The 27,669-nt window shown below is 46.2% G+C and overlaps 1 long non-coding RNA gene across 1 annotated transcript; it reads right to left on the bottom strand.

Moving 5' to 3' along the window:
• Positions 1-11,015: 11,015 nt before the first annotated feature.
• Positions 11,016-12,469, bottom strand: LOC139181126 (uncharacterized). Its single transcript, XR_011565230.1, has 2 exons — positions 12,157-12,469; positions 11,016-11,254 (listed from the first exon to the last, which is right to left on the bottom strand). It is a non-coding gene; the product is annotated as an uncharacterized lncRNA (long non-coding RNA).
• Between the last annotated feature and the right edge of the window lie 15,200 nt (positions 12,470-27,669).

Genomic DNA, 27,669 nt, shown 5'->3' with positions numbered 1-27,669 from the left:
CTTCCTGGTGGCTCAGATGGTAAAGAATCTGCCTGCAATGTGGGAGACCTGGTTTCCATCCCTGGGTCGGAAAGATCCCCTGGAGAAAGAAATGGCAACCCACTCCGGTATTTAGGAAGCAATCTAAACCATCAACACTGAATGTGTCAGAGCGAGGTCACCTTGAAGGAGTGGAATGCCCAGGCCAGTGAGACTTGGCAGCAGTCTGATTTAAGTCGTTAGGAAATTAGTATGTGTCCATCAAGCTGGGGGTGGGGGGTGGGGTCGGGTGGACGCCTGGCTTTTTTCTCTCTGGAGTCATTCTCTTCCCTCCCTTGCTGGTGCTGGCCCCAGCAGGCTGATCTATATGGCTTCCAATGTGCTTTGATGGAGTTGAGCCAATAAGCAGCCCCAGAAGGTGGTTGGGGGTAGGGGAGTGGGGTCAACTTACTTCTTTCCCCTGCTTTCCCACTGCCACCAAGGATCCCTCAGTGCTCCTCATGAGGTTCCTTCTCCAACTAGGTTTTGCTAACTATTCAGTAGCTTTGGGCTGAAGGATGCTTCAAGCCCATTCCTCTGCAAACAGCACCTTTGAAATAAGCCTTTCTTAAATGATCCCACCTGGAGGAGAAACTGGCAACCCACTCCAGTATTCCTGCCTGGAGAACCCCATGGACAGAGGAGCCTAACAGGCTCCAGTCCATGGGGTCCCAAAGAGTCGGACATGACTTAAGCAACTGAGCAGGCAAGCAGGCAGATTATCCAAATGTGGGTGTTGCCCACCCTTTGCTGTTTGAACCCTGAGGGGATCTGAGGCAGAAACTGGAGTTGGGTTACCCACTCAAGCACTATCGATCAGTGAAGGACATGGCGTCACCTCTGACCCGTGGAGCCTTATGGACGGGCTATCCCAGCCTGCTCCCAGTAAACTCACAATCCTGGCAATCCTTCCCCTTCCTGGAGACTGGGCCACCCTGCCAGCCCTAGTCAATGAGGCAGTCCTATGACCAACCTGCAGGGCCCGGGCTAGCGAATGGCAGCAGTTTCTGACTGCAAATGATGGCTTTAACCTTCTGGCTCCTTCTAGCAGCCTTGCTTTAACTTGGTTCCAGAGCTGACTAGCATGGACCATGGTGAGACTGAGTTTCTGAGCCTACAAAGCTGAGAGCCACACTAGGCTGCAGACAGGCCACCAGGGTAATTGTCCTTCTGACGGGCGTTGTCTGAGGCCCATTCTGGGTCAGGGCTCTGCACCGCTGAGCCTCACATGCCGTTTGAATTATATGCAATCCTGAAGCCACTCCAGCCTTTGTGAAGGACACCGTGAAGCAGAAAAGAATAGCCTTATCGCTTTGAGAGGAAGCGGGGAGGCCACAGCAGCTTAATGTCCTCAAAACCTGCGTGTCCCCACCTGGAGGGGGTAGTAAGGAGTTTTCTAGTAATGGTTCAAAGAGAAGGGCGTGATCTGCTCATGGACATTCTTCTGATTAGTTGGTGGTGAGGTAATTGAGAATCAGCATTATCAGCCTCTGGTTCCAACTGGTCTAGGGTGTACGTGCCTGGGAGCAGCATACCTTTAACTTCTCCCACCTGGTGGGAGCTTCAGTATCTGCAAAAAGCTATTGTGTGTATGCCTTCTGGGGGAACCGGGACCCTGCCCCAAAGACTACATTATTATTTCCTGGCTGCTCCTCCCTTATCTCCACATCTCCTCCCTTCCCTAATTAGCATCTGTTTGAACCTGCCTGTTGGAACTCCTGGAAGGTCACGGAGGTTGAATGAAGCCTATTTCCTGTAATCAAGAAATGGGGGACACAGAAAGGCTTTTGTGCCCCAGAGCCCCACAGGGTCCTGCTCAGTATCGGTATCGCTCTGAACATCACATAAAATCATAGACTTGTGGAGCTGGAATGGCCTTAGACATGAGGGCCTGGTCTCGGCTCATTTGAAGGGTAAGAGATTTGGAGATCGGAGAGGCTGAATAATTTGCCCAGGGGTATTCAGAGAGTGAATTGGTCACGGCAAACCCCGTCCCAGGGCAGTGTCCTTTTTATTTTTTAATTTCAGCTTTATTATTAACTATGTGCGTGTGCAGATGCATGTGTACTCAGTCGTGTCTGACCCTTTGTGACCCCATGGACTGTAGCACACCCCAGGTTCCTCTGTCCATGGAATTGTCCAGGCAAGAATACTGGAGTGGATTGCCGTGCCCTCCTCCAGGGGATCTTCCCCACCCAGGGATCAAACCCGTTTCTCCTACATCTTCTACATTGGCAGGTGGGATCTTTAGCATTAGGGCCACCTGGGAAGCCCATTATTGAGTATCAGTTCAGTTCAGTCGCTCAGTCGTGTCCGACTCTTTGCGACCCCATGAATCGCAGCACGCCAGGCCTCCCTGTCCCTCACAAACTCCCGGAGTTCACTCAAACTCACGTCCATCGAGTCAGTGATGCCATCCAGCCATCTCATCCTCTGTCGTCCCCTTCTCCTCCTGCCCCCAATCCCTCCCAGCATCAGAGTCTTTTCCAATGAGTCAGCTCTTCGCATGAGGTGGCCAAAGTACTGGAGTTTCAGCTTCAGCATCATTCCCTCCAAAGAAAACCCAGGGCTGATTTCCTTCAGAATGGACTGGTTGGATCTCCCTGCAGTCCAAGGGACTCTCAAGAGTCTTCTCCAACACCACAGTTCAAAAGCATCAATTCTTCAGCGCTCAGCCTTCTTCACAGTCCAACTCTCACATCCATACATGACCACAGGAAAAACCATAGCCTTGACTAGACGGACCTTTGTTGGCAAAGTAATGTCTCTGCTTTTGAATATGCTATCTAGGTTGCTCATAACTTTCCTTCCAAGGAGTAAGCCTCTTTTAATTTCGTGGCTGCAGTCACCATCTGCAGTGATTTTGGAGCCCAAAAAAATAAAGTCTGCCACTGTTTCCACTGTTTCCCATCTATTTCCCATGAAGTGATGGGACCAGATGCCATGATCTTCGTTTTCTGAATGTTGAGCTTTAAGCCAACTTTTTCACTCTCCACTTTCACTTTCATCAAGAGGCTCTTTAGTTCCTCTTCACTTTCTGCCATAAGGGTGGTGTCATCTGCATATCTGAGGTTATTGAGTATACTGACAAACAAACTTTGAATTAACATACCCATCATCTCACATATCTATCTCTTCCTCTTTTTTATATTGGTGAAAACATCTGAGTTCCATCCTTCCCCCAAACCTCAACCACACTGTCAGTGTTACCAACCATAGTGACCATGCTTTATATCAGACCCTCCAACTTTATTCATCTTATAACTGAAAGTTGGGATCCTTTTACCAGCCTCTTCCCATCACCCTTCTTCCTAGCCCCTGGCAACTACTTCTCTACCCTATTTGTAAGAGTTAGGCTTTTTTTCCCCTTCAGATTCCACGTATACAGGATACCAGTGGTATTTGTCTTTCTCTGTCTGTCTTATTTCGCTTAGCATAATGCCCTCAAGGTGCATGTTGTCACCAATGGCAAGATTTCCTTCTTTTTTCTGGCTAGATAATGTTCCATTATATGCATATATGCCACATCTTTTTTATCCATTCATTCATTGATGGACTTCCTGGTGGCTCAGATGGTAAAGCGTTTGTCTACAATTTGGGAGACACTGGTTCCATCCCTGGGTGGGGAAGATCTCCTGGAGAAGGAAATGGCAACCCACTCCAGTATTCTTGCCTGGGAAATCCCATGGATGTAGGAGCCTGGTAGGCTACAGTCCATGGGGTCGCAAAGAATCAGACACAACCGAGAGACTTCACTTCACTTTCCACTGATGGACACTTAGGTTGCTTCCCTATCTTGGCTATTATGAATAATACTGCAGTGAACATGGGTAAAAGAGATCAGTACCGCTTTGAGACCCAGTTTTGCATTTCCTTTAGATAAATATCCAGACGTGGAAGTGCTGGACTCTTGAGAGTCCCTTGGACTGCAAGGAGATCCAACCAGTCCATTCGAAAGGAGAACAGTCCTGGGTGTTCTTCTTGTTCTTCTTGCCTGGGGAATTCCATGGACAGAGGAGTCTGGTGGGCTACAGCCCATGGGGTCACAAAGAGTTGGACACAACTGAGAGACTTAGCATGCACGCATGCTCACTTCTGAATGGAACCATATTGAGCCACATATCAGACAGTCTCTGAGAAGGTCACCAATGGGACTGCGCCCCCCTGCCCACAGTGGAAAACTGCTCTTTGAAATGCCCATCACTGGCTTTCCCTCCTTCCTTGTCTCATTTCTGTGCTTCTTGGACTCACCTTGCACTGAATAAACAACTCGCACCGAAACCCTTATCTCGAGTCTGCTTTGCAGGGAACCCAAGGTAAGACCAGAAACAGCAGGTGAAAGAAAATCTCACTGAGCTTAATTGGGTCCAGCCCAGTGCTCCCCATGCCAGAGCAGCCCAGGAGGTTGGAGAATTCACCCCCAGGTGTTGAGGTGCTTCCTGAGGAGAATCAGCCTTGGAAAAGAGAACGGACTAAGCAGCTGGCTGGCCCCATGCCAGAGCACAGAGCAGCATCTAGGCTACAGCACCCAGGACCAAAGAGAAGAAAGCCAACTGATACAAAAACTGCCTACCTTGGGAATTCCCTGGTGGTCCAGTGGTTAAAAACCTGCCTTCCAATGAAGTGGGTATAGGTTCGATCCCTGGTTGGTGGAAGTAAGAGCCCACATGCCATGCAGCACAGCTGAAACCTTTTTTTTTTAATGCCTACCTTGTAAAGTTGTTCTGAGGATTAAATGAGGCAATATCTGCACAGAGAGGTGCCTAATAATGGTCATTGTCATTCACCAAAGAGAAAAAGGGGTGCAACTCACTTCCTCTGTCGTGAGTGAATGGCAGTTCATGGGACACCCGAAGCCACGAGCAGACATCTTTTTCTCTTTACCCTCCTACCCAGAATTTAACTTAGAAAGTCCTTGTGGATGCCCTGGCATGGTTTCAGCCTCAGTTCGCTCTTTAGCCTTCCTGACACCACTCGTACTGTCCCCTGCAATTGTTTTTATGCTCCTCGTTGGCTATCCACCATCTCTTCGGCATGAGCAACAAAACTGAGGTCCCCAGGGCTCCTGGCATAGCAGCAGCTTAGTCAAGTCCATCATTTTATCTTCCTTAAGCTCCTTTGTTGTGGTTGATGTGGAATTTCATTTTTGCATCCTTCCAACCTTCAGCGTGGCTGCTGTGGCATCTCAAGCTGTGAGTTGAGGAAAACCTCTGTTTCCCTCAAAAAGCCCTCTGCCCCCCACACTCACAATGAGAACAGAGATTCGTGACCCCTGCTCCCAACAGACCCAATCAGAATCTTGGAGGCAGAGCCTGGTGGGTTGGAGGTGGGGGTTGTATCAGCCCTTGATGTTGTCTATGACCCTCAAGCCTGAGAATCACGGCTCCAAGCCTTTTAAAGTCTGAGCAGCCCATTCCCCATGGCTCTTAAGAATCCACCTTTAATGCAGGAGATGCCGGTTTGATCCCCGGGTCGGGAAGATCCCCTGGAGGAGGAAATGGCAACCCACTCCAGTATTCTTGCCTGGAAAAATCCAATGGACAGAGAAGCCTAGCAGGCTACAGTCCATAAGGCTCTCAAAGAGTCAGACACGACTGAGCGACTATGCACGCACTTATTCTGAGAAGACCGACTCACCTTCTCCCAAGGTCTCGTCCTGCTCCCTCACCAAACAGTTCCTCCTTCTTGGTTTGAATTAACTCAAGAGTAGCAATTCTCCTTGTCAATGCTCAGTCTTAACAGGAGGTGAAACTGTCAGTAAGGTAAGTCAAGAGTTTGTTCAGACTCTGCTTCCAGCTGATGGTGACTCTGAGCAGCTGTCCAGCTGGTTCGCGCACTACCCTCCCCCGCCATCAGTAGGTGTCTCGACTCCAGGCCAGTTGTGTGGTCTGTCAGAAACCTTTCATCAGTTACACCCATCTGGTCTGGGAGCCTGTAACACGCTCCGACAACAATATGACTTCTGTTCCCCTAGCCTTTGATCTCCACCCACATGGTTTCCAACACAGCCCCATCCTCAGGACTATGGATTTCCATGTGGGTGTAAATCTTTTTATCATGTGCTCACGCTCCACCTCCCCTTCTAAAGATTTCTTTTTCACAAGATCAACCATCCAATCACATCATTGGTTCCCCTGGCAGCCCCCAACTTTTGGTGCTTTCCAAAAGTCACCTCATTAACATAATCTTAGTTGTGATGGAGAAGGGTTTATTATGAGTAACAAGGCACCCACTTTGCCTTTATGGCTTTAAGGGATTTTGGGAACTGAGGACAAGAGACCAAATATTAACAAAAGATGCTCCCATTGCTCTTATCACTCAAGAAATTCTAAGAGTTTTGGGAGCTGTAGGCCAGGAACTGTGGATGAAACCAAATAGATATGAGAAATGTACTTTGGTCATCTAAACAATGAAATATATATTTCTTATAAATCATAGTGTCCAAGCACCTTAAGCAAAGACACTCATCACACTATGTATTGTATGTGAGAAATCCACTTGAACCCTGATCCTGGAATTTTTCCATGGCCTGAACTGAAGGTCAGTTTCCCACTGCGTCTTTGCAGCAAGTGTGTTACAGGCAGGCTGATGGCGTGATCTTATGATGACTGATGCCTTATGGTCCTGTAGTTAGACGGACCCCAAGAGAACCAGGGAGAGCCCTAGGGACTCAGAGTCAGAGTTTCCCTCGGGCTCTTTACTGCATTGGTTTGATGGAACTGGGACTCAAAAGCAAAGGTGTCACTGCAGCCTATGGGCAACCAGGACCGAGTAACCAGCCTTGTGTCTGAATGCCAACTATCTAAGGCCTGGGTCTTACTCATTCTGGTGAAAGGTCTTCATCTCCTCGTTCAGACACCCTGATTTTAGAGGTCTTTTTCCTTTTCTACTCTTTATTATTATTGTTAATTTTATTGAAGTATAGTTGATTTACAGTGTTGTGTTAATTTCTGCTGTAGAGCAAAGTGATTCAGATATATATATGTGTGTGTGTGTGATAAGTCACTTTAGTCATGTCAGACTCCTTGCAACTCCATGGACTGTAGCCCACCAAGGTCCTCTGTCCATGGGCTTCTCCAAGCAAGAATACTGGAGTGAGTTGCCATGCCCTCCTCCAAGAATATATATATGTGCTTTCCTGGTGGCTCAGACGGTAAAGAATCGGCATGCAGTGCGGGAGACCTGGGTTCGACCCCTGCGTTGGAAGATCTGCTGGAGGAGGGCATGGCAACCCACTCCAGTATTCTTGCCTGGAGAATCCCCATGGGCAGAGGAGCCTAGTGGGCTACAGTCCATGGGGTCGTAAAGAGTTGGACACGACTGAGCAACTAAGTACAGCACATATATGTTCTTTTACATATTCTTTTCCATTATAGTTTATCACAGGATATTGAACATCCTGTACTATACAGTAGGATGTTTTTGTTAATTCGATCCTAGTCTTAATTCAAACTCTACTCAGTGGGTCTGAGCTGGGAACCTTCAAAGAAGTCAGATTTTTGTGGTGCTTTATTTTTCCAACTTGCAAATGTAGCGCTATGGTAACACAAGGTCTTTTATTTAGCCAGAAATTCTGCCTTAACAGCATTTAATTAACACGTTACCTTAGGAGTTTCAAATATTTCTTGGAAGTAGGTGAGAAATTAATACAAAACTAAATAAATAAACATTTTCTTTCTTTAAAGCCAGTATTTTTGACATGCAGCAAATGCTTACCAGATTAAAAACTCAATTCACTGACGCCTACGCTGATGAAAATCCTGAAATAATGGGATGTATTTTGGACACTGAGCTTTTAATTAAAAAAAAGTACAAATGAAATAAGACAGTTCTTGAGCCAGGCTGGTACTCTTGAACCATTTGGTGATGGACTTCTATTTTTTTAATTTTAGTATCTTAAATTACAAAGTTAGCAGGTGATCATACTAAAAAATTCAAAATATAAACAAAAAAACCTTCTTCCAATCCCTATCCTAGGCCCAGAGATATTTTTGACTAACAGTTTCTTCATTGTTCATTTAGAATTTTCCATGTATATTGTTGCCGTTCAGTCCCCAAGTTATGTCTGACTCTTTGCGACCCCATTGACTGTAGCACGCCAGGCTTCCCTGTCCTTCACTATCTCCATGTGTATACATACAGCATAAATTTAATCTAATAGAATCATACTTAGCATACTATTCTAATATTTGCATTTTAAACTTAATAATATGTAGATTCGCTCTTTTTTTTTAGAAAAACAAATAAGGTATAATATTGGACTAGGTATAAATCTAGGCTCTGTCTTTTAAACCCACAGTTGTAAAGAATCAGTGTTCAGTCTATGACCCCTAGAATTACAAAATGCCAATTCACAAAACATTCCATTATGTTTAGTATCCTGTAGCAGTTAGCTTTTTCTGTGTAACAAATTACCCCATAACTCAGTAGCTTAAAACAATAGCCATTTATTTAGCTCAAGACTTCAACTGGTAGCTCAGCTGGTAAAGAATCCACCTGTAATGCAGGAGACTCAGGTTCAATTCCTGGGTCGGGAAGTTCCCCTGGAGAAGAGATAGGCTACCTACTCCAGAATTCTTGGACTGCTCTGTTTGCTCAGCTGGTAAAGAATCCGCTTGCAATGTGGGAGACCTGGGTTCAATCCCTGGGTTGGGAAGATCTCCTGGAGGAGGGCATGGCAACCCACTCATGCCTTCTTTCCTGGAGAATTTCATGGACAGAGGAGCCTAGTGGGCTACAGTCCATGGGGGTCACAAAGAGCTGAACACAACTGAGAGACTAAGCACAGCACAGCTCAAGAATCAGTGGACTAGCAATTTGGGCTGGGCTTGACAGAACAGTTCTGCTTGTCTCAGGCCGGTTTATTTATGAATCTGTGGTGAGCTACCAGGTCAGCCGAGGTCACAAAGGTGACTAGACCACAGGTCTGCCGTCGTCCAGCCCGACTAGCCCAGGGCTTACTCACATGCTGGTGGTGGCAGGGCCCTCAAGACCACGAGAGGGTGAGCCCCAGTGCACAAGCACTGTGTCAATCCCATTGGCTAAAGCAAATCACACAGCCAAGGTCAGAGTGACGAAGTGAAGAAAATGTCTTTACATCTTGATGGAGAGAGAAGCATCTGTGGCCATTTTTGGAATCTATATATTATGGGGTCAAGGGGGGAAGCAGGACCTCATTTAGAAATAAATTCAACACTGCTATATGTAAAATAGATAAACAGCAAGGACCTACTGTATAGCACAAAGAACTATATTCAATTCAATAACCTTTAATGGAAAAGAATCTGAAAAAGTATGTATATATATATATATGTATGTATGTATATATATGTGTGTGTGTGTGTATATGTGTGTGTGTGTGTGTAACTGAATCATTTTGCTATACACCTGAAACTAACACAGCATTGTAAATCAACTATACTTCAATTAAAAAAAAAAGAAATTCACATTAATCAAAATCTCCCCTCACCCTAAATACTTTGAATTCTTCAAATGCCATGTGAGAAGTAAGAATAAGAATGCAGCCTATTACTCAGAGCTTGTCCAGTGCAGCACCAGCGTGAGCTATGCTCTCATGTGTGCTAGCAACCATAGGTGATGTACACATTAGAAACAGGAAAGGCAGCAAAGCACTGGTGTCTTCTAGCAGATTCTTCCTGATGATGTGCACAGAGAAAGGGGTACAATAAACAGAGGCCACCTAGAAGCAGCGCCCACAAGCCACTTTCTTTGGAGATTTGGTCTTCTGGTTGATAACTAAAAAAGAACCCCACTGCCATGGTATAATATCTTGAAATAATAACAGAATTTTCTTTCCTACATTTTTCCTCTTGCCTGTACAAACCTTCAGTGCATGGTGTCAGTGGCATTCATGGAGTTGGGGAAGGAAGGAGGGTTGAGAATACAGCTGAAAACAAAGAAGTCATTTGAGTTTCCGCACAGATTTTTAGAAAACTCAGAGCAGAGGCCAAAGTTTGAAAGACAGAGCTTTCAGTGACAAGCACGGAGCTCTTGAGAGAGCAAAAGTTTCTGAGTGTCAAGAGAATAAGAAGCTAAGGGGCTGGGAACAGACACTGCAGCTGCAAATAACAGAGCAAGAAAGAATCTCAAAGTAGATCAAGGATAGGCCAGCTGGGCAGAGGACAGAATTAGAGAGGAGGTGATTCAAGCTTAGAGGCTCAGATGCTGGTGAGTCCACCACACAAAGGAACCCCCTAGCCCATCCCCAACTAAGCCTGGCTGGTCCCTGGGCCAGGACAAGAAGAATTCCAGAGGAAAGGGCAGATGAGTTTGGGTGAATCCCTAAGCAGAAGCACCTTTCAAAGGAGCTCTTGGTCAAGCCAAGACAATGCCCAAGGGGCATTGGTAGCTTGTCTTGGGGCTTGAAATGAGAAGGATCTCAGAGAGGTGATCACAGCTTAGCTTGGTCCAGAGTGGCTGAGAGGAGACGACAAAGGTGTGGAGTGGTTCCACAGCCAGACTAGGCAGCAGCCAGGTAATAGCATATACCTTGTGAGCTGGATACAGGTGTTTTCCAGGCACAGGCAGTATGGTGGGTGCTAAAGACCAAATAAGCATCAAGCCCACATCTGGGCCAAAAAGCAGGGCAGGACAGAAATCAATCTCATACAAGAGACCGCACTCCCAGGCCTGGACCACCACCAGCCCACCAGAGCTTAGAAGCACTGGAAATTGGGGGCAAGACCCTGAACTGGGTGAGATTTTTACAATCTCTGACTCTATTTATGTGGAGGTATAGGTCAAGTTTTCTGCAATTTGGTAGAATGGAGTGCCAGGCCAATTTCAGTTGAATCTCATAGAAATAAAAGATGTTATACACCTAACTCAGTGATTGTGAAATTTGTACTAACATTCCTTCATTCCCTAATCCCCCATCCGCTATTAGACTTGGGTGAGGGCCCATTTGCTAACTCCTGGGGGATAAACAGGTATTTGTTAAGTATAATTACAGTTATAAACAATTGAAATAAAACTCATTCTGATTACTAGCATGTTGGGCATGTTTGACTGTTGATTCCAGAAGAAGACTCATGCAAACAGTATCCTTATACTCCAGGCAAAATCTAGCATCTTGTAATTTGGTGTGCTGACCCATCCAGCAGGACCTTGGAAACCAGATGGCCACAGCAAAGCAGTAACTCAGGAGTGGGGCACACTTGTACAACTGAGCTTGTTCTTATGTATCTGCCATCTCCATGAGAAGAATGTTCTGGTCCTAGGAGGAGATGAGAAACATATGACATGGACTGAATGGCCCCAGCTAAGCCTAGCTTAAATCAGTTGACCCCAGAAATATGAGTCCAGTCAAGATTGGCAAGATTGTCCCCACAAGCCCAGCCTCAATAAGCTGGGCTCCAGCTGCTCCAGAGACTCATGAGCTAAATAAGTGCTTATTGTTGTCCGCAGATGGGATTTTGGGGGTTGGTTGTTACACAGCACTAGCTAACTGAAATAAGAACTGTATGCAGTTCTGAGAGTCATACTTGATGAGGGATTTTGACAAATTAGAATGAATCTATAAGAAGGCAGCAGGAACCATGAAGGGTCACAAGGACATGGGCTATAAAGAGCAATTGATAACACTGGTATCATTTATGCTGAAAATAAGGAGTTGCGTGGAGAATGTAAAGATAGCCACCAAACATGTGATAAGCTGTCACATGAAACAGGGGGTGGATTTACTCTTCATCACACTTAGAATCCTAAGACCGGTTGAGAGAAACTAGAGAGATAAATCCCTCCATCAGAACTGTCTGGGATTGGACAGTTTTCAGAAGTCATGAGTTTCTCTTTGCTAAAATATTCAAGTAGAAAACAATAAATCTCTTCGCAGGTTTATCGTGGAGGACACTTGACAATAGAGAGACCTCTGAGGGTCCTTCCAATCTTCTAGTACTTTGAGACCGCCACCTGGTCCACAAAACCTTTGTCTTACTACTGTCCTCAAGGGTTCATTCTGCCATCTTTCTCCCTGCCAGTCCCTGGCTTCCTGTCTGCTCCCTAGCACCCCTCCCCAGCCCTGGCTTAGGCTATTTCACTTCTTCATCGGCCCCTCCTGGCTGCTGCATCTGAGGCTTATGTTCTCAATTTCAATGATGAAAGCAGAATGCTACTCACCATAGTTGGGTCCACGTGAAGGAATGGCTCCTGTGGTTTTCCTGAGCCGGTATTCACCCCAGAGAGGACCCCAGCTTTGTGCCAGCCTCTCTCCCATAGCCGAAGAAGTGAGGCTCTCTCTCCCAACATGACTCCCCACCCTTGGTCAGCCAGAACCATCACGCTGGCCTTCCTTCCTCAATCAAAACCTGGTTGAGAAAAACTTTCCAATATTAGTGATTTACAACTTAGCATGAACTGAAGCCCAGGTCTTCCCTCCCTTCCGGGAGCACTTGGATTTGAAGTGTTATCTCTTGCTGTGGAATGAAGCGCAGTCGACCTTGCATCTTGTTCAAGGAATTTACAATAGCCTTGTGGTTTTCCTTTGGGAACCAGCCTCACCTGGGCCCCTCCAGCCCCTGTCTTTACGTTCATAAATAAGGATTTAAATAGAGTGAGACTCAGCTTGGGTAAGATACTGCCTCTGCCACCAGCTCAAACAGGCTGCTGAAAACAGAAAGGATTAGTCAACAATCTGATATTTCCAAGTAATCCCACCTACTTAGTGGTCGGTAGAAATCGTCATCAGCCTGGGTCTTTTCAAAGGTCATTTTTTTTCAAAATGCACTATCAGTGGGGAAAAAGTCAGGGTAGAGAGACAGGCTTAGTGTCCCAAATTAGCGGCACAGTTCCTGTCAAGTGTGCGGTGTGAGAAGCAAAACCCAGTGGTCACGGGCAAGTGTGGCCCCAGCTTGTCAGAACTATTGATTGACTGCTCACAAAATTTCAGGTGACTTAAAGAGTTCCCCGCCACCTTGTTTGTTTAATGTCACCTCCATATGAGAATGTCAGCCTCTGACATGTTTGACTTCTCCACAGGACAAATGCCATATGAGGTGGTCCCACCAACATAAATTGCTCCTTACTCTCTGTAACCACAATGATGACACTTTTGAAATGCTTAACTTAAAAGAAGCACCGACTAAATCCTTGGCACTTTCCGGATCGGGTGGCATAATGGGGATTATGGCATTGGGCTGAGGAAAGCTATCCCATTCGCTTTTCTTATCTATACGTCTTTATCGTCCCAATCCTTGTCACACTTTAGTGCTCCACGGGAGCCGCCCGCTGCTAGCTGATGCGGCTGGTGGGGGCAGGGAGCGGGTGCAGAGACGGAGCCGAGACTGTCTGGGGCCAGAGGCCAAACTTAGCCAGGCCAAGACAAACACAGACTGCAGATAAAAGAGGGAAAAGCGGGAAACAGAGCCAGAGGCGACAGAGACAACAGCAATAGAAAATGAACAGCACAGGGGACTGGGAAATCTGTGCGGTGGGGTGAGGAGGGATGTGGCGGAGTAGGGGAAGGCAGGGAGGGAGGCAGAGTGGCTTGGGCTGTGAAGAGAAATGGACAGAAGCGATAAAGATGGGGACCAGAAGCCCAGAGAGGTACTAGGGAAGAGCTTGGAAGAGAGAAAGGAAGACTGGGAAGGAAAGGAGAAAGACTAGGAGGGAGAAAATAGGTGGGGGGAAGGAAGAAAGTGAGTAAGGAAGTGAAGTTGCTCAGTCGTGTCCGACTCTTTGCGACCCCATGGACTGTAGCCCACCAGGCTTCTCTGTCCATGGGATTCTCCAGGCAAGAATCCTGGAGTGGGTTGCCATTTCCTTCTCCAGTGGATCTTCCCGACCCAGGGATCAAACCCGGGTCTCCTGTATTGCAGGCAGACACTTTAACCTCTGAGCAACCACGGGGGAAGGAAAGAAGAAGGGAAAAGTGAGGACAGCCCAAACATTTCCCGCCCAGTGAATACCCAGCCATAGACCCACTGATTATTTTTTATGGAAAAAAAAGAAATCCAACCTAGGCTGGTGTGTTGCTGAAACATAGTAAGTTTTGGGGGCACTTTTAGAGCAAATGTAAAGAGAGATTCAGTTCAGATTTAAATTCGAGATGGTTTTTTTTAATGTTAAAAAAAAACTCTGATTAAAAAAAAAGTTTTTTGTATATGTCTGGAGTAGTGGTTCTCAATTGAGGAGTAGGGGGGGATTTTGCTCCCCAGGGGACATTGACCATGTCTGGAGACACATGTGGTTATCACGGCTGATGGTGGGGAGGTATGGGTGCTGTGGCATGGAGTAGGTAGAGACCAGGATGCTACTAAACAATCTACAATACACAAGACAGTTCTCACAACAAAAAATGTACCTGGCCCCGCATGGCCACAGTGTTGAGGCTGAGAATGGACTGGCAACGTCAGCATCAGCTGGGCCCACCTTGGAGCTATGGGAGTAGAAACTCTGGGGGTACCCAGCGCTCTGTGCTTTAAGCAGCCTTGCACTTGATTCTGATGCCCGCTAAAGGTTAAAGAACTCTGCCCTAGGGCTACCCTCTCTGGTATACTAGTCATGAATTATTTCAATTAATTAAAACAAAATAAAATTAAAAATTCAGATTGTCAGTCCACTAAGACAATTTCAAGCACTCAGTAGCTACGTGTGGCTAATGGCTGCCATTTTGGACAGTGCAGACATAGACTATGCCTATCCCCATAGAAGGTTCTGGAGCTCTGTTCAACAAGCTTTACTCATGGGCAGGAAAAGCTGACAAACACTTAGGCTGAGGAAGATTGTTCACCACACCATCTCTACACAGAAGCATTCTGAGGCTGAGCTACAGAAAAGATAGGACCATATGGGATGTCTGAAAGCGCCCTGGACTGAGGTTAAGAAGACAAGATTTGAATCTCAGTGTCACATGTGAGCTTCAGTTCTCCATTCATACAATGAGATACTATGCCATCCTGCCTGGTGGATCAGTCAGAGGAGGGAATGCTAGATGCCTGAACAGACACCTCCTAAATGTCTCTGGCACAGCCCAGTAAATGATTTGTCACTCATTCACATCAGGGTCATGGTGTCAGGGTCATGGTGCTCCTTTGGCAGTCTGGTGAAATCTAAGGGGTGCTTCTCGGAAAAAGGCTTGTAAATGCATAAAATAAAATTATAAAGAAAACCAATTACATTGAAATGTAGTTATCAAAATAAAAAAAAACCACAGTTGTGATATATGATATATATGCCTCTTCATTAACACAGTAATTAATAAGATAGAGTGGCAGATCTAATAACTGGTGCAATTTCTAAGAAGTGATACGTGAAAGTGATATTTTGTGATATGGGTAACAATGGTAATATGATATGAAATGTCTATGATTTCTACTGGAGACAAGGTCTCAGGGACCACTAATACCACCATGGTTTGTTACCTACATTCATAATTGAAGGAAATGCACTATGCCAGGAAGGAGGATCCCTGAGAAGGTGGGCACATGGGGTCTCTGTGCCATGTAGCCACCTCAAAGCTCAAATAAGAAAATGGATGTGAAAGCACCTATCAAAGCAGAAAAGAGTTTGATTTTCTGAGGCAAACTCATTATGAGAACCGCAATGATAACATGAGGGCACTTCCTCCAGCAGAGAGCTGGACAGACCAATGAGGGGAAAAGTCTGAGTGCTATTCCAAGACGTGAGGTCCCAGCTTTAACACCAAGGCCACTCCATCCCAGACAACACCTTCCCATTTCCCCCACCCCACTGCCTCCCCAGAACCCAGAAAAGTTCTAGGACTTCAGGCCTGGTGTGGCCCACCTCCCTTGGTCATCCACATCTAAACCTGGCAGGCCCCCAGGAGGGAGGTAACAAAATTAAAAATAGCCTCTCCCCCAAGGAAAAAAATTAAAAATAGATTCCCACCCTCATGAAAATTTGGGTGGAAAGAAAGGAAAGGAAAACAAAATGAATCATCTTTATGTGTTTTGCTGAGCGAGAGCCCGTTGCCATAGCTACGGGGCCCTGTGTGCAGGCCTGGTCTTTTCCAGCAAGTTCAAGGCCCGCAGAGGAGCCAATGGGGGCAGCCCCATCACCAATATGTTATAACCATCGGACCTGTGATTCCCCCAACGCCGTCGCTGCCACCACGCAGGTCATATTAATGACTGTGATAGTTAATTTAGTGTTTCCTTCCATTGTGATCTGTCTATTGCTGCAATTGAGCAAACGAGAGGACTTGTGTAGGTCTCCCGGGAGTGTAGGGAAATCTGGCCTGGTTTTGCAATCTAGACAGTCAAGAAAGGTTATGCGAACTTGTGGAGGAGCCAAGTCTTAAATCACAGACTGGGAAAGTCAGTGTTCCAGCCAGCCATTGCCTGCCTTCCTGGTGGGCTCGCTGGCGTGTACAGAAAAGTCCCCAAAAAGGCAAGGGAAGAGGGGAGGATGGATCAGCCAGCTGCATGGCCTCGGGAGCTGGTGAAATACATGGGACTGTTGTGCCCCCATCCCTCAGGCAGGTGATCCACTCTGAGAACAGTCTCCCAGATTAGGAAGGGCTGGATTGATGAGGTCCCTTCTCAGAACTGAAGTTTGAGGCCTGACCCCCAAACTAGAGAAGACAGCTTAGGGCTTTGGGCAGGCCTCTTGTCTCATACCCACCTTGGTAAAACAACAGTGTTCTGTCTTAAGAAAACGCAATCCTTTAAAAATCTAAATTTACAGAATAAATAAGTTGGAGGTGGGAGGAAAAGGAGCCTCATTTCATAAAGAATTCTTCACTTGAAAATAATTGGCCTGGAAATGTTCCACATAGGAGTAGAGAGAGATGCAGTAATTCAATGCAATATCTGATCCTGGACTAGACTCTATCCCAGAGAGGCAAATGCTATTAGAAACATGATTGGGCCAGTTGATAAAATGAGACTATGAATGGTAGATTAGGTAAAAAGATCATATTGATAAATTTACTGAAGTTGGTAACTTTACTCTCCTGTGGTTATATAAGAAAATATTCTTATTCTTAAGAAATACTGACATATTTCAGAGCAAAGTGCTGTGATGGATGCAGAGTGTACAGAAAAAATTATATATGTGTGTGTGTGTGTGGAGTGACTGATACAGAGGGAGAGGGTACACAAGTGATAAAGCATATGTGGTAAGATTTAAAATGTTAAAAACAGGTGAATAGAGATAAATGGTGTGTGGCTGTTCTTTGCGCTATAATCATTCTTGCAATGTCTCTGTTAAGTTGGAAATTCTTTCCAATTTAAAAAAATGTTTAATTGACTTTGATTTTCTTTTCTTTTATTTGGCCATGCCACAGGTCACGTGGGATTTTAGCATGTGGGATCCTAGTTCCCAGACCAGGGATCAAACCCACACCCACAGCATTGAAAGTGCAGAGTCTTAACTACTGGACTGCCAGTGAAGTCCCTTTGATTTCCTTTTAAATATATAATCAGCCTTCTCTGTGTGTTTAAGTATCATTTAATTCTGCAAAATTCTGCAAAACTCAAGTTTTTAGGGACAACTCTGGTATGTGAAACTCAAGTACATCTGGGATTATATTCCTCCCATCTTTCAGATATAGCAAACGTACTCAAGACCAGGACTGTCCAGTAAAAGTTTATATGATGATTGAAATGTCCTATATCTGCACTGTCTGATACCCTGGCCAATAGCCATGTGTGGCTATTGAGCATCTGAAATGAGGCTAGTCCTACTGGAGATGAGTTATAAGTGTAAAATACACAGAAGACTCAGTGTGAAAAAAGAACAGAGTATATTTTGGATATAGCAGATTCAATATATTAATAAAATTAATTTCACTGTTTCTTTTTACTCTAACAGTGCAATTAGAAAATTTTACAGTACTTACATGGCTTGCATTTGTGGTTCATTTTTTTTTATTTCCATTGAACTGAACTGTTCTAAAAAGTCATAGAAGATGGGCTGGTTCTGACTTGGGCTGTGGCTGAGGCTGCCAGCCTCTTCTGGCCTGGGTATTCTGACACGGGGAATACTCTTGAGGAATAATGGCTGACTTTAGGATGTTCAAGGAGCTAGATCCTTTAGAGCTTGGGAACTGAATATCTAAGCGAGGGAAGGGCTTAGTGGAAAAGTGTTCTAAGTTGAGGCACCATCTTGTAGAGGTGATGTTTTATTCAAAGCCCTTACAAGAAGAGACCAGAGAACTAGCTTGCCCTCCCTCACCATGTGAAGATACAAGGAGAAACTGTCAGTCTGCAGCCCAGAAAATGGCCCTCCCCAGAACCCAACCATGCTGACACTCTGATCTTTGACTTCCAGCCTTCAGAACTGTGAGAAAGAAATTTCTGTTGTTTATAAGTCACACGGTTCATGTTACAGCTACCTAAATTGACTAATCCAGCAGTGAAAGTGTTAGTCGCTCAGTTGTGTCTGACTCTTTGTGACTCCATGGACTATAGCCCACCAGGCTCCTCTCTCCATGGGATTCTCCAGGCAAGAATACCAGAGTGGGTTGCCATTCCCTTCTCCAGGGGATCTTCCCCACCCAGGGATCAAACCAGGTCTGCACTGCAGACAGATTCTTTACCTTCTGAGCTACCAGCGAAACTCTCTGGATAGGAATGTGATCTTATTGGAGGACCAGCAGGGACATGCCCTAATCCAAATCGAGTCTATAAATACCATTCTGGTAGTGTGTGGTTGAGATCCATATTTCTACCACTGTTGGTTACCAAAGCAATCACTCAAGTCTCCATTCCTTTCCGCCAGAAGAGGATGACCAACAGCTCTCAACCAGAGGACAGGACAGGACCTCACCAAGGACAGTCCCAGTGTGGTTGATTATATTTACAAAAGATGCCCATATTATGGTCCCATGTATTCTCCCAGTACCTTGCACTTCCCATCAGAGGTGGAGTCTGTGTCCCATGACTACTCTTATCAACTGTGTCCTGCAGAAGTGACATTATGTGACTTCTGTGGTTAGGTCCTAAAAAGATACAGCTTCTACTTGGCTCTTTTGGGGACACTGGTCCTTGTTGTAAGGAAGCCCAGGCTACACGGAGAGGCCACAGCCAGCTAAGATCTCAGCTGACAGCCAGCATCAACCGCCAGACACATGAATGCACAGGCTTCCAGAAGATTCCGGCCCCCAGTCTTTCAGTCGTCTAGCTCAGGCTCCAGACATTATGAAGCAAGGACAAGTTATTTCTGCTATGCTCTGTCAGAATTCCTGACTCAAAGAATCTGTGAGTATAATAAGTGTTTGTTTTAGGCTACTACGTTTGAAAATAGTTTGGTTTGCAGTCCTGGTACCTAGAACACCCCAAATGTGGTCAAAAGTGTCCAAACATCACAGAAGTAAGGCAGCAGTTGCAATGAATGTTGGGGCATAGAGGTGGGGCCTAAGCAGTAGCCACTTACCACTAGCCTCTCACACACCATGGAGCACATACCAGCTGGTATCCCACTGTGAGCTTAGCATTTAGCAGCTGGTAGCTGCAGTCTATGGGGTCGCAAAGAGTCGGACACTTACTGAGCGACTTCACTTTCACTTTCCTGCATTGGAGAAGGAAATGGCAACGCACTCCAGTGTTCTTGCCTGGAAAATCCCAGGGATGGTGGAGCCTGGTGGGCTGCCATCTATGGGGTCGCACAGAGTCGGACACGACTGAAGCGACTTAGCAGTAGTAGCAGATAGTTCTCTAGGCTGCAGTCCATGGGGTCGCTAAGAGTCGGACACAACTGAGCGACTTCACTTTCACTTTTCACTTTCATGCATTAGAGAAGGAAATGGCAACCCACTCCAGTGTTCTTGCCTGGAGAATCCCAGGGACGGGGGAGCCTGGTGGGGTGCCGTCCATGGGGTTGCACAGGGTTGGACATGACTGAAGCGACTTAGCAGCAGCAGCAGCAGCAGATAGTTCTCATTTGGGTTTTCTATAATTATCAGCGGCATGGGCAACTTTGCAGAGGAAAGAGTCAAAATGCAGAGCAGATTTAAAAGTGCTAAGTTTGACATTAAATAGGTGTTAAAATATGTGTCATCTATATTGCCTTTCAGCTCTAGAGAACTCCAATCATGACAATAATTAATATAATGGCTTGATTTATTGCTACTCTTCCTCAGCATAGTATTTATTTCATTATTTTAAAATGTTTGAATCACCCAGGCAGGCTGGCTAAGGTGAAAGATTGTAAGGAATGTTCTGCCAGGAAAAAAAAAAGAGAGAGAGAGAGAGAAACACGATTTATAAAATTAGTAACATCAAGTAAAAGCAACTGTCCGTATTGTTTAAAAATAAACTGGCTCTAGGCAATCTTGGAGGTGAGGTCAATTTTTTAAAAAAGCATAGAAGAAAGCAAAAGCTGAATTTCGTAGGTGGTGAGATGGTGTATTATTCACTGGAATTAGTAGCTGGCGTCTCCTGACCTGGCCTGCGTTTGTTAAATACCTGACAAGCACTTTCTTTCCATCCTGCCCTGGGAGAATGCACCCCTCTTGCCTGGACAAAATGCCCTCAAGTCAGCCCACTAAAGTGAGTCACTGGGTTAAGATGGGAACGGGGGACCAGAGAGGAATGTGCCCTCCCAGAGAAGGGTAAGTCTGGAAAGACAGGACAGAAAAAGCCAGAAGACATCACCCTCCTGAGGCAGAGGCAGAGGGGAAATGCTGGGAACTCACAGGGGTATTCTAACCCTAGCATCATTTCATGTAATCCTCACGACAAGCGTATGAAGGAGATCCTTGTAATCCACATACTACAGACCAGAAAACAGAAGATATAGCTTGAATTTCCCAAGACCACAAACATTAGAAAACAATATAACCAGATATTAATAACCAATACTTTTAAGCCCTTACTATGATCCTAGGAAGTATTCCTAATAATTTCACTTGTATTACATGGCCATTATTATATGCATCATGCAGATGAGAAAAGTGAAGCTGAGGTCATTTGCCAAAATATATAAAACCCCAACTCCCCTCCAACACCAAATTATCCCCAGGTTGTTTTTTCAGCCCAGAGAAACGGGAGGGCTGCACCAGGGGTGTAAATGAGACAGACCCTGGTGAGGCACCTGGGGGAGGCAGACCGCACTAATGGGTATAACAAAGAGAGTAGGTCCCCATGGAGACAGAAGCAACAGCAGCGTCTCTGTGGATGGCGGGGCCCAGGGATTCACAGCCTAATGAACTAGATCATGAAATCTCATTTGCCTGTTCGATAGCTTCTGTGATGCGCTCAGGTTCACTTAGGACGAAAAGAAAAGGGGGGGCTGAAGGAAGGGCTTGTTTTGCATACTTTCAAAGCGTGGGAAGATTGATGGGGAGACGGGTCTCAGGGGGTCCGCCCAGGAGGCAGGCGTGGCAGGCAAGACTGAGACAGCCGGGAGGCCCAAGCATACACACCAACAGCCGGATGGATGTCCTATGCAAGCCATCATCAGCACAGCCGCTGGCGTGGAGCAGGGCTCTCTGTCCATAATTCATAATTTAATTTACTGAGAAAGCAGCTACACACATCCTCTTGTGATCTCCCAGCAGGAAGATGCTGTAGGAGGGTGGCCAGTGGACCCCACAGAGCCAAGCTTCTCAAACTATCTGTGGTGAGGCACCAGTTATTTTTTATTTGTTTGTTTTCCCAATCAGTCACGGACAAATCTTTGCTAAAATACAACAAAAATGAAGTATGTGGGGGGGGGGGGGGAATGAAATTTAAAAAGCCCCAAGTTTTAGTATTTGGATTCAACCAATGTAAAATTTCTTTGTCATTGTGTTAAGTTCCAAAATTCTTGTTCTCAGTTTCTGTCACTTAGGTTAAAAAATCTTTCCCCAGTTGGCAGTGATCTGTGGACTACTCTTAGAGTAGCACTGACGCAAAGGACTCTGGGATAGTTGGCCTGAGCCCCCCAGGGGTTGAGACTTCCATGAGGAGGACATCTCTGGGCAAAGGGTTTGTCAGGACAGGAACACCTAGTTGAGTGTTGTTGTTTAGTAGCTCTGTTGTGTCTAACTCTTTGCAACCCCATGGACTGTAGCCCACCAGTCTCCTCTGTCCACGGGAATTTCCAAGCAAGAATACTGGAGCTGGTTGCCATTTCCTTCTCCAGGGAATCTTCCCAATCCAGGGATTGAACAAGCATCTCCTTCAAGTCTTCTGCAGTGCAGGCGGAATCTTTACTGCTGAGCCACCAGGGAAGCCCTGCTTATCACACTTCCACTCATGACATATTCCTGAGGGAAGGAGCCAGGACAGGTATTACTTTTTTTTTTTTTTTCCGCTAAGAGGGTAAACCAAGACTCAGTATGGAACTTATTTAGGTTCACGAGAATTTGTGAAGGCCAGGTCTTCCTCCCCATTTCCAATAACCTCTTGGACTAGCTTTCTCATTCTGATGAGGGAACACCATTGTTCATGCAAGGGCACCCCAAGGAAAATTTTCTCTGCAGGGGATCCTCCTTTCTGCTGTTGCTAATGGTTTTAGTGGGAGTCTCTCACAGTCTTCCTAACTCTCTTACCTGCCTTCTTTAGCCTCTCTTCCATAAGGAGTGGGAGTCCCAACCCCTCCCAAAGGAGAGAGCAGACCAGATGCCCAAATCAGAGAACCTTGTCTCATTGGCAACAGGAACCCCGAGAGCCACCTCAGAGGTCTCCTCTCACTCCTGAAACTGAAAGGGCATCCGGAGTACCTGGAATCTGGACTTTCTGAGCCTTTAGTTCTGGACCCTGCTGGCTGGACCTGTCTTCCACACCACACTCAGAAGGGGCTGTGCAACCCACTTCCCCAGCCACACCATCCACAAGCCTCTCACTATAAATAGAAGGACCTCCATCTCCTGGCCCAGCGGTGGCCAGCAACAGAAAAAAAAAAACTGCTTTGTCCAGTGACACTTTGGCCAGTAGATGTCCCTGCAGCCTGACTTCAGGTTACCAAAAACAAGCCATTAACTTTGGTTTATGGAGAACCATGGACAAACAGGTACCCAGACGACACACTCTTTTGGCTCTTTTTCTTCTCTTCCCATGTGGCCGACTTGCTACTCTACTGGCAGAAAGGTGCCTTTGATACCTCTGTTTCACCATCTGTAAAATGGGTTTCTTTCCACACATTCCTTTCCTTCCCTCCAGAGATGCTGTGGGGTTCTGCAATGGTTGTGATGTTATAGAGCTAATTGGCTCCCCTCCTCCCAGAACCATGGTTATTTCTTCAAACAAGTTAAATTGAAGCACCCCAAAGATGACTGACTTACCTTGTATTTCCCTTAACAGGTATCCTGGAACCACCTCCACCAACTCTCGTTTCCATAGTAACAGAAGGGCCCAAAAGGAAAAAAAAAAAAAACAACTCTAACAAAATAAGACATCTAAGAGGCATAAACAAAATATGTGATGGTGTGGGAGGCTGTAAAGTTTTTATGGCCACCTGTTTGGGAAGACCTGCATAATTCAATCGTGCTCCTGGCATTTGTGAGTGAAGCAATCACCCCAAAGTTGTGGCAATAAAGCCTTTATGGGCACCCCCCCATGCTGGCAAGCCCCCTTTCTAGGTACAAAGCCCCAGTTTGATAAACTTCCGCTTGTTGCATTTGCATAATGGAAACGGACGAGATTTTAAACCTGGACTGTTGGGAGGCATAACTCGCAGCTCTCCTGGAAGTGAATCATGAGGTTGTCTGGATGGAGGTGGCTCGAGAGGTGGGGGTGGGGGGAGGGGGCACCAAACCCCGCGGACAAGACCGCAGGGCTGGGGAGGATCCCCAGAAAGAACTTCTCCCTCCCTCGGACCGGGGGCGAGTGCAAGATCACAATACCCTGCATCATAATAAAGGCAAAGTGCCTTCATGGTGAGCTCGCTGGCTGAGGGAGCCTGTCTTGTGCCAGTTTGGGGCAGAAAGGGAGTTGCGACCCAAGTACGCATCTGATGTTCCTTCCTATCAGCCCCCCACCCTGCTCCCTTGGAGCCCTCACATTTTCTGGCACCCCCTCTCTCATCTGCCATCCATCACCCACCACTCCCACGACTTTTTGCCGAGTGCAGCCGTTGGGGGCAGGGGCAGGAGCGGGGAAGTAGCGGCGGTGGCTCTCGGTGCCCCCCCCCCCCCACCTCAGGAGATTACCGCAGCCCTGCCGGCGCTCCGTGGTAAAAGTTTGAACGTGTCTGCAGAGCTTAATCAAATGCTAATTCCGTGTGGTGAAAGAATTTGCTGGAATCTGCAAGGGAGCTCCTGGCAGCAAGAAAATGCGTTGATTCACTCCCAAATCTGCTTTGCCCAAGCCGGGTGCGATTTAGACTCTAAAGCTGCATTAAATCACAAAGTGCTGTGTGGATCACACAGCCATCCTTTGTGTCGTTAATGAAGGGAAAAACAGGGCTTTATTCTGAAGCTTTGTGTATAATCAGATGCCATGTTGTAAAGCTCTGGAAAACACACCAGAAATCATAATTGGGAGGAAATAAAAGGGTTAGTCCAAAACAGCATATGATTTAAATAAGAAGGAAAAAGAAACTGCCCCCAAGATTTGTGCGTTTCAAGAATCAACTTTTAATTCATTCGCAGGGAGATTACAGAAGGGGAGGAGCAGTCTTTAAAATAGTATGAAAAGCTAGTTTAGATGTAAATGAGAGATAATGGGCTTTCGCCGGGAAATAAGCAAGGGGGCCAAGTTCGTGCCCAGGGCGGGGGAGCGGGGAGCACATCTTAGCAGGCCGGGCCCTGAAGACCTGGAGACCCAGAGACAGCAGTGGTGGGAGAGGGGAGGTTTTGCGGCACAGGGTCTGGTAACGCGCATTCAGAGCAAAAGAAAGGTGCTGGCTGTCCTCGGTGGTCCCCAAAGAGTCGGGTTTGGCCAGGTTGGAGCAGAGGGAGAGCTTGATTGGTGCTTTCACACAGAAGATCTCGATGTGAGCAGTTTGAGGTCGCTAAGGAAGGGGGCTGGGGCTTTTACGCTTGTCTTACAGCCTGGAGTTAAGGAGCACTGCGTTGAGCCCTCCCCAGCCCTAATTCTCTAATGATTTGCTTATTAGTTCGGATCAGGGAGCCAGCTTCTGGAGAGATGTGAATTGGCATTGATTTAATCCTCTTCCCAGCACGCGCTCCCAGCCCAGGGTGAGGCTGGGAGGGGAGAGGGGGGCTGCCAGCCCGCTCAAGAGCAAGTTGCTGCTTCTCCTGCCTGGCTTTGTCTGCTCTCCTTACCATCTGCTCTCAGGCACAGAGGAGCCGCCGGTGACGAAGCCCGAGGTCTAGTCCTGGCTGAGCTCAGCAGCCTCCTAGGGAAGTGAGGGGTGTGGACGAGAGGCTGGGTGAGGTCCCTCAACTCCAGCATCTCTAATTAGATGGACTGAGGCCTTTGGAAAGTTTGGGAGGGGGAATAACGCTGCCCAACATGTATTCCGTATTCTCTAAGTCGGGTACTGTCTCAGGTATGTCACTCAAACCACCCTGCAGCTTCTCAGGTAGACTTAGCCCCTAACAGACTTCTCTAGTGGCTCAGCAGTAAAGAATCTGCCTGCAGTGCAGGAGCCACAGGAGACCTGGAGGAGGAGGGCATGGTAACCCACTCGGGTATTCTTGCCTGGAGAATCCCAAGGACAGAGGAGCCTGGCGGGCTACAGTCCATAGGATTGCAAAAAGTCAGACACAACTGAAGCGACTGAGCACACATACTTAAGAAGAGAGGAAGCTGAGCTTCACAAAGGTTAAATAACTTGCCTAAGGTCGCACAGGTAAAGGATGAGTCTTCAGTCTTCATCACCACACTGCATGCCTTCTTTGTCTTTGATGATGCATCCCTTTGTAAACTTAGTGATAGTCAAGGATTTGATGTTCTAGAGTTTGCTGCCCAGGCTTCATCCTAGTGACCAAGTACCCTTTTCTGAACAGGGCAAGAAGCACAACCCAATGATTATTGTATTCCAACCCAACTGGACCTAGTTATAGTTCCAGCTCCACACCTGTGCTCAGATGGTCCCCATGACCTGCACTGCCATCCTTTTCATCCCCACTCATCTAAGGCCCAGCGATATCACAAGGATTCCTTTCGCCTATTGGCAAGTTGAGAGTCACCTTGGTCCCACACTGACGTCTCCCGTGGAAAGTTCTCTGTTCTGGAGGGCCACTAGGTCCTATATGTGTTTACTAAGCATTTGAAGATTGGAATTGAGTCTTACACTTCTCTACATTTCTAATTCGACAGTGTCTTGAACATAGTAGGCCCTTGGAAAATATTTGCCAGTTGACTGATTAACAGAACCTGGGATTATACTTGTGGTTTCTTTGAAAATCTCCTGTGGATATCTTTTCAATCCCCATAAGCCCCACCACTCATCAGAAGAGATCCATTACAGATTTCACCTGCCAAGGACTCAGTTTTAGAATGCTATTAAGGGTCCAAGAAATCCCCAGAGTTGGCTGGTTCTAAAGTCAGTGCCAAAAGAGTCCAACCCGCATATGTTAAGCTCCTACTGTGTTCCCAGGCACTGTGCTAGGCCTTGAGGATACCAAAATAAATAAGATAGAGGGTCTATGGCTCCAGCTGGAGGACTGTAACCTGGACTAAATGGGAAACCTGGTAAGAATCAGGTTCGTGCACGAGTTGTAGTCACCATTTTATCTCCGGTGCGTAGCCCAGTGGAACACACGCTCTGGAAATCCATGCTGAGTGAGAACACGCAGAGGATTTTGCCATGTTGCCTTGTTTAATCTCTTCCCCAACTCAGTGAAATTAGTCCAATGATTTTTCATTCTAATGATCAGAAAACGGGCAGAATGATTTTACATACGCTTCTGGGGTGGAAGTGGGGGGGTTCCAATCCCTGTGGGTCAGACTCCCAACTCAACTGTCACAGCCGTCATCAAGGACTCCCAGGATGCCCTCCTGAGCTGGCAGATGGTGGGACAGCAAGGCATGAGCCAGCTCTGATTGAGTGGAAGTTGCCACTGTCTCCTCCACAGCCAATTCACATCCCAGTTTAAAAGGCATCACTCAGACTGAGCCCACCTAGCCCTTGGTTTCTAAATACCATTTTCCCCATCAAAAGCAACCAGCTTCCTTGGAGAAATAGATGAAAGGAAGCTAAAGAGACATGACGACTAAATGCAATATTGATCCTAGATTGGATTCTGGATCAGGAAAAGAACATGATACAAAGTATAGTAGAGGGACTATTGACAAAATGTGCATATGTACTATATATTAGATAATATGTTTGTATCAGTATTCATTCCCTGGGTGTTAAAAATTGTCTTGTGGTTATGTAGGAGAATGTCCTTGTTCTTAGGAAAGAGGGGCTGAAATATTTAGAGATGAAGTGGTACCATGCCTTTAAATTACTTTCAGATGATAGGGGGTAAAAGATAGGTATGTAGATCAATAGGAAAACAAATACAGCAAAATAATAATGAGTCAAGATAGAGGGTAGTACGGTATACAGGTGCTCATTGTATTATTCCTTCTGTTTTTCTGAAGGTTTGACATTTTTCAAAATAAAAATTAGAAGGGGAGAAAATTACATAGAAATTGGCCTTGAAAATTTTTGCCTATGTCCACCCGGAGGGTCTGCAACGGAGGATGGGAGTCACAAATGCAGTTGCTTTGGCCACAGGTAATAACACAGCAGCCGCGGGAATGGACGCATTTACCGAAGTACATTCTTACAAGAAAGCTCACACAGAGCTTCTGTAGCAACCAACCATTTTTACAGGCGTTTTCAAAC

Source organism: Bos indicus, chromosome X (assembly GCF_029378745.1).
Source record: "Bos indicus isolate NIAB-ARS_2022 breed Sahiwal x Tharparkar chromosome X, NIAB-ARS_B.indTharparkar_mat_pri_1.0, whole genome shotgun sequence".
NCBI classification, from domain to species: domain Eukaryota; kingdom Metazoa; phylum Chordata; class Mammalia; order Artiodactyla; family Bovidae; genus Bos; species Bos indicus.
The sequence above is the reverse complement of the archived record's forward strand: the minus strand, read 5'-3'. Positions and strand labels throughout refer to the sequence as shown.